Here is a 6,746-nt window from a genome sequence, read left to right on the forward strand (position 1 = left end):
AGCTCCCTCCAAAGATTTTCTATGGGATTAAGGTCTGGAGACTGGCTAGGCCACTCCAGGACCTTAACGTGCTTCTTCTTGAGCCACTCCTTTGTTGCCTTGGCAGTGTGTTTTGGGTCATTGTCATGCTGGAATACCCATCAACGACCCATTTTCATTGCCCTGGCTGAGGGAAGGAGGTTCTCACCCAAGATTTGACGGTACATGGCCCCGTCCATCGTCCCTTTGATGCGGTGAAGTTGTCCTGTCCCCTTAGCAGAAAAACACCCCCAAAGCATAATGTTTCCACCTCCATGTTTGACGGTGGAGATGGTGTTCTTGGGGTCATAGGCAGCATTCCTCCTCCTCCAAACACGGCGAGTTGAGTTGATGTCAAAGAGCTCCATTTTGGTCTCATCTGACCACAACACTTTCACCAGTTGTCCTCTGAGTCATTCAGATTTTCATTGGCAAACTTCAGACGGGCATGTATATGTATTCTTGAGCAGGGGGACCTTGCGGGCGCTGCAGGATTTCAGTCCTTCACGGCGTAGTGTGTTACCAATTGTTTTCTTGGTGACTATGGTCCCAGCTGCCTTGAGATCATTGACAAGATCCTCCTGTGTAGTTCTGGGCTGATTCCTCACCGTTCTCATGATCATTGCAACTCCACGAGGTGAGATCTTGCATGGAGCACCAGGCCGAGGGATATTGACAGTTCTTTTGTGTTTCTTCCATTTGCGAATAATCGCACCAACTGTTGTCACCTTCTCACCAAGCTGCTTGGTGATGGTCTTATAGCCCATTCCAGCCTTGTGTAGGTCTACAATCTTGTCCCTGACATCCTGGGAGAGCTCTTTGGTCTTGGCCATGGTGGAGAGTTTGGAATCTGATTGATTGATTGCTTCTGTGGACAGGTGTCTTTTTTACAGGTAACAAGCTGCGGTTAGGAGCACTCCCTTTAAAAGTGTGCTCCTAATCTCAGCTCGTTACCTGTATAAAAGACACCTGGGAGCCAGAAATCTTTCTGATTGAGAGGGGGTCAAATACTTATTTCCCTCATTAAAATGCAAATCAATTTATAACATTTCTGACATGCGTTTTTCTGGATAATTTTGTTGTTATTCTGTCTCTCACTGTTCAAATAAACCTACCATTAAAATTATAGACTGATCCTTTCTTTGTCAGTGGGCAAACGTACAGAATCAGCAGGGGATCAAATACTTTTCCCCCCACTGTAGGTGTCGACGCATAACGCGTTTGGAATTCCATGATCAGAACTCTATGATCAGAATACTAAAGCTGCATTAACTGTCAAGTCTAGACACGGCCTGAGAAACTATAAAAGGGCTTCAGGAAAGAATGTTAGTTTCCTTGTTCCTGGTCTGTTACAGTACATATCATGTTTCATAACGTTTTTTGTGAGATTTGGCCCGCAGGCAATGATGGGTTTGCAGTGACATCAGCCCTAAGGGGTTATAGGAGCAGTGCTGTGTTTTGAGAAAGGCTTCAAAAAGCATACATTTTTTTGTCTGATTCGCTGTAATAATACTAATAATATTTTTAAGTGGTTTCTTGCATCAAACACATTACAACAACATTTTCAGTCACCTCCTTGTTTGAAGAAAAAGTGGATAACAAGGTTAAACACATACACCAGTGAAAATCCTTTTGACCTGTGACGTTGCACTTTTTAAGTCAATAAGTCATTGTTTGAGTCAATATATTTGGGCTTGAACCGGGTCCGCGTCTATACCGTGTGATTCATGATGAAAATGACGTACATTTATATCTGACTATACGTGTCTTGCGTAGGATGGTTTTATAGGATGGTTTTATTTTATTTGGAACCACCTACAAAACATGTACATGTACGGGCTCATTACTTCCCATTTACAACCTGGTGCTACAGTTTACTGCTGTCTGTAATGCACTTAGTTCAATCTGGAGCTGTTGGGGGGGGGGGGGGGTGACAGTGAAACGGTGAGTGGGAAAAGAGGGAATATTATTCTGATTAGCTACTGGCATTCACTTGGCAGCCTGTTAAGGCACACATATCAGGGGCTAGCTTCATGGCTAACGCCACCTAGCTAACATTAGCTGGATAGCTAGCTAGTGACATCAAAAGTTGATAAAGACGTGGATAGGTGAAATGTCAACACAGCTGGATACATCGTCGTTTCTGTAAACTTGTTGGGCATATACATATAACTATATACAAGTCTGGCTGGCTAGCTATCTATAGTATAGGTAACTGTGCACTGAAGTACATCCATATGAAGTAGGTAAGTTAATATATAGGTCAATGAGTATATCCCTGCTTTACCGGTCCTAGCTAACGCTACAGTACCACCTTTTATGTTACCAAACACGAAGCTGTCTCCAAAATTGAAAGGTGTCTCAACAGTAATAAACTTAGCTGTCAAAGCGAGTGTGTGCTTGCTTGCCAGTGTGATACAAAATGCTGCAAAGTAATATCAAAACGTGCAAACTACAGTTCAGGTAAAGTTCAAGGAGAGGGACGGAAGCTATACTGTTACATTGGTGCCGTGACCCGGATCATTGGTTGCTGCGGAAAAGGAGGAGGTCAAAAGGGTAACCGATGTGAAATGGATAGCTAGTTAACGGTGGCTTGGCCTGCGTGTAGAGGTACAAAGTGGGTAGGACCCGACAGCACTGTCTTGACTGTATACAGAGAGAGAATCCCTCCCTGAGTCTCAGTTCTCTGAGTTAAACTAAAAACAGCAAAATCGTAATGTATGGAATGGATCCATGACCGACATAATGACTATTCAACAACCTATGGGTTTCGAGTGTCTTACAGGACTGAGGACTCCCGGGCTGTATGATGCAGACCAAGGACAGCGGCTGAGAAAGCAACAATATTGTGGATGAAATATACTGAACAAAAATATAAATGCAAAATGTAAAGTGTTGGTCCCATGTTTCATGAGCTGAAATAAAAGATCCCAGAAATGTTCTACAGGCACAAAAAGCATATTTCTCTCAAATTTTGAGCAGAAATTTGTTTACATCGCTGTTAGTGAGCATGTCTCCTTTTCCAAGATAATCCATCCACCTCAAGAAGCTGATTAAAGAACATGATCATTACACAGGTGCACCTTGTGCTGGGGACAATAAAAGGCCACTCTAAAATGTGAGGTTTTGTCACACAACACAATGCCACAGATGTCTCAAGTTTTGAGGGAGCGTGCAATTGGCATTCTGACTGCAGGTATGTCCAACAGAGCTGTTGCCAGAGAATTGAATGTTAATTTCTCTACCATAAGCCAATTCCAACATCGTTTTAGAGAATTTGGCAGTACGTCCAACTGGCCTCACAACCGCAGACCACGTGTATGGCATCGTGTGGGTGAGTGGTTTGCTGATGTCAGCGTTGTGAACAGAGTGCCCCAAGGTGGCGGTGGGGTTATGGTATGGGCAGGTAGGCATAAGCTACGGACAACGAACACAATTTAATTTGATCAATGGCAATTTGAATGCAGAGATAACGTGACGAGATCCTGAGGCCCATTGTTGTGCCATTCATCTGCCGCCATCACCTCATGTGTCAACATGATAATGCACAGCCCCATGGTTCAAGGACCTGTACACAATTCCTGGAAGCTGAACATTTCCTAGTTCTTCCACGGCCTGCATACTCACCAGACATGTCACCCGTTGAGCATGTTTGGGATGCTCTGGATTGACGTGTATGACGGCGTGTTCCAGTTCCCGTCAATATCAGCAACTTTGCACAGCCATTGAAGAGGTGTGGGACAACATTCCACAGGCCACAATCAACAGCCTGATCAACTTTATGCGATGGAGATGTGTTGTGCTGCATGAGGCAAATGGTGGTCACACCAGATACTGACTGGTTTTCTGATCCACGTCCCTACCTTTTTTTAAAGGTATCTGTGACCAACAGATGTATATCTGTATTCCAAGTCATGTGAAATCCATAGATTAGGGCCTAATAAATGTATTTCAAATGACTGATTTCCTTATATGAACTGTAAATCAGTCAAATCTTTTAAATTGTTGCATGTTGTGTTTAGAATTTGGTTCAGTGTATATGTATTCCTGCTCTGTCACTTTACAGCCCTGTTTACATATATGCTACTGCCAGTCACTTTTCAGCCCTGTTTACATATATATGCTACTGCCAGTCACTTTACAGCCCTGTTTACATATATATGCTACTGCCAGTCACTTTACAGCCCTGTTTACATATATATGCTACTGCCAGTCACTTTACAGCCCTGTTTACATATATATGCTACTGTCAGTCACTTTACAGCCCTGTTTACATGTATATGCTACTGTCAGTCACTTTTTATGTACTGTATAAACCCACCTCAACCACTCCAGTACCTCTGCACATTGAATAATTTACTGACTTGTATATACTTGCATTCTTCTGTTTCTTTAACTCTCATCGTAGTTCTTGTGTGGTTTTTAGTCATACTTTTATTTTTGTCAATCTATTTTCTATTATCTATGTTATTATTATTATTATTATCACAGCATTGTTGGAAAGGGCTCTCAAGGTAAGAATGTCACCGTACTGTTTTACACCTGTTGTATCCTGTGCACGTGGCAAATAAACCTTTAAAAAATTGAAACTACTAATACATTAGCCCAACTTCAGGAGGTGGATGAGCACACACCCCTGGGGGCCCCCGTGTTGAGGGTCAGCGTGGCGGGCGTGTTGTTGTCTTCTCTTACCACCTAGGTTCGGCCTGTCAGGAAGTCCAGGATCCAGTTGCAGAGGAAGGTGTTCAGTCCCGAGCATGGTGACGAGCTTGGAGGGCTCTATGGTGTTTAACGCTGAGCTGTAGTCGATGAACAGCATTCTCACATACGCATTCCTCTTGTCCAGGTGGGAGAGGGCAGTGTGGAGTTCAATTGAGATTGCATCGTCTATAGATCTGTTGGGTCGGTATGCAAACTGGAGTGGGTCTAGGGTGTCTGGGATGATGGAGGGGATATGTGCCTTTCAAAGAACTTTATGATTAGTGCTAGTGCTACAGGACGGTAGTCATTGTGGCAAGTAGCCTTAGAGTTACACCAGCAGCATACCACCCTGCATCCCTCTGCTGGCTTACCTCTGAAGTTAAGCAGGGTTGGTCCTTGTTGGGAGACCAGATACTGGAAGGGGTGTTGGAGGGCCAGTAGGAGGCACTCTTTCCTCTGGTCTAAAAAAATTATATCTCAATACTTCAGTGTGGTTATTGTGAACATTGCCTTGTATAGGGTGTTGTCTTTCAGCTGGGATGTTAAATGGGTGACCTGACTCTCTGTGGTCACTAAACATCCCATGGCACTTATTGTAAGAGTAGGGGTGTTAACCCTGGTGTCCTGGCCAAATCTGACCACCTAATCATCCCCAGCTTCCAATTGGCTCATTCCTTCCTCTCCCTGTAACTATTCCCTAGGTTGTTGCTGTAAATGAGAATGTGTTCTCAGTCAACTTTCCTGGTAAAATGAGAGTTAAATAAAAAAAATTGGGGACAGGAATGATGGTGGTCAGCTTGAGATTATAGACTAGGACAAGGAGAGGTTGAAAATGTCTGTGCATGCATGGAGAAATGTGCCCTGGAATATTGTGTGTCCTTACTGCTTAACTCTGTATTCATCTTTGATCATTCAATTCTGTTGCAGAAGAGAGTGGATGGTCCTCTGCCTTGTCCTAGCTAACTGTGCTATGTAAGTTAGCGATTAGCAACGTGACCCTGGCTTTTCGGTGTGTTTACAATTCGTGAAGTGTGGGCTGTCCCAGAGACCGTATGGGCAGTGCACCCGGAGGAAGGTGGAGATGTGCACGTCCGATTAATCAATATTCATAAGGTGCCATAGGTTGGTGTTCGGAAGGGTGGAACTAAACCAGCATTTCCGCACTAGGACAGGTAATAAAAGTCTCATGGAATGTAGGCCTACATTGAACACCACACATTGGCTGCTAATGTAGGCTGACTGATTGAACAGCTATTTTCTTGTTAAAATGTTATGGGATGCATTTTCTCCATTGTTTTTGCGCAAAAATACTAATGAATACTGTAGTGTTTAATGTAGTATTTTTGCAGTACGCTTAGTATACTGTAGTATTTACTGTAGTGTTTCTATAGACATTACTGTAATACTGTATACTGTAGTATTTACTAATAGGGTTTTTGTTTTATTATCTTTTGTTTAATTCTCTTTTTTAAATTATATTTTGTTAGGGCTTTCTCCTTAAGGAAACCTACTGAACAAATACTGAAAGAGCAAATTGTTCATAACCTGTAAGTGTAATGTTGACGCAGGGAGTCAGGAAGCAGGTGACTGATGATGAGACACAGGTGGGCGTAAAGATGGGTTGCCAGGACAGGTGGTAAGTAGACTGGCGACGTCGAGCGCTGGAGAGGGAATCTGTCCACAACCACCAGAATGGGGGTGAAATCAATGGACAGATAAGGCGTGTGGCCCCTACCTCCACGGGTTCTGGCTCTCAGAGCGGTCAACGAAGGAGGGAGAGAGGCGATGGGGGTGCCGACGCCCCCAAAGAAGATTATCCAAACGGATGGCCATCGCAATGACTTTGTCATCTCGGCACGCCAACCATCTGGACCGCTTCGCACAATACTCTTCTGTATAGGGTGCAGAGCACTGGCTCATTCAATCCGCTGGATGCTGCCACTGTCCAAAAGGTGAGTGCATACTCCACCGTGGTCTGGCCCACTCCAAAGCCCGTCCGGTCAGAAGGGAAATAACCATGGCAACCT

The 6,746-nt window shown here is 43.9% G+C and overlaps 1 non-coding gene across 1 annotated transcript; it reads right to left on the minus strand.

Annotated features, from left to right (window-relative positions):
• Positions 1-6,203: 6,203 nt before the first annotated feature.
• LOC123726801 (U7 small nuclear RNA) lies at positions 6,204-6,258 on the minus strand. Its single transcript, XR_006758949.1, has one exon. It is a non-coding gene; the product is annotated as a U7 small nuclear RNA (small nuclear RNA).
• Between the last annotated feature and the right edge of the window lie 488 nt (positions 6,259-6,746).

This window comes from Salmo salar, chromosome 01 (assembly GCF_965601325.2).
Source record: "Salmo salar chromosome 01, fSalSal1, whole genome shotgun sequence".
NCBI classification, from domain to species: Eukaryota; Metazoa; Chordata; class Actinopteri; order Salmoniformes; family Salmonidae; genus Salmo; species Salmo salar.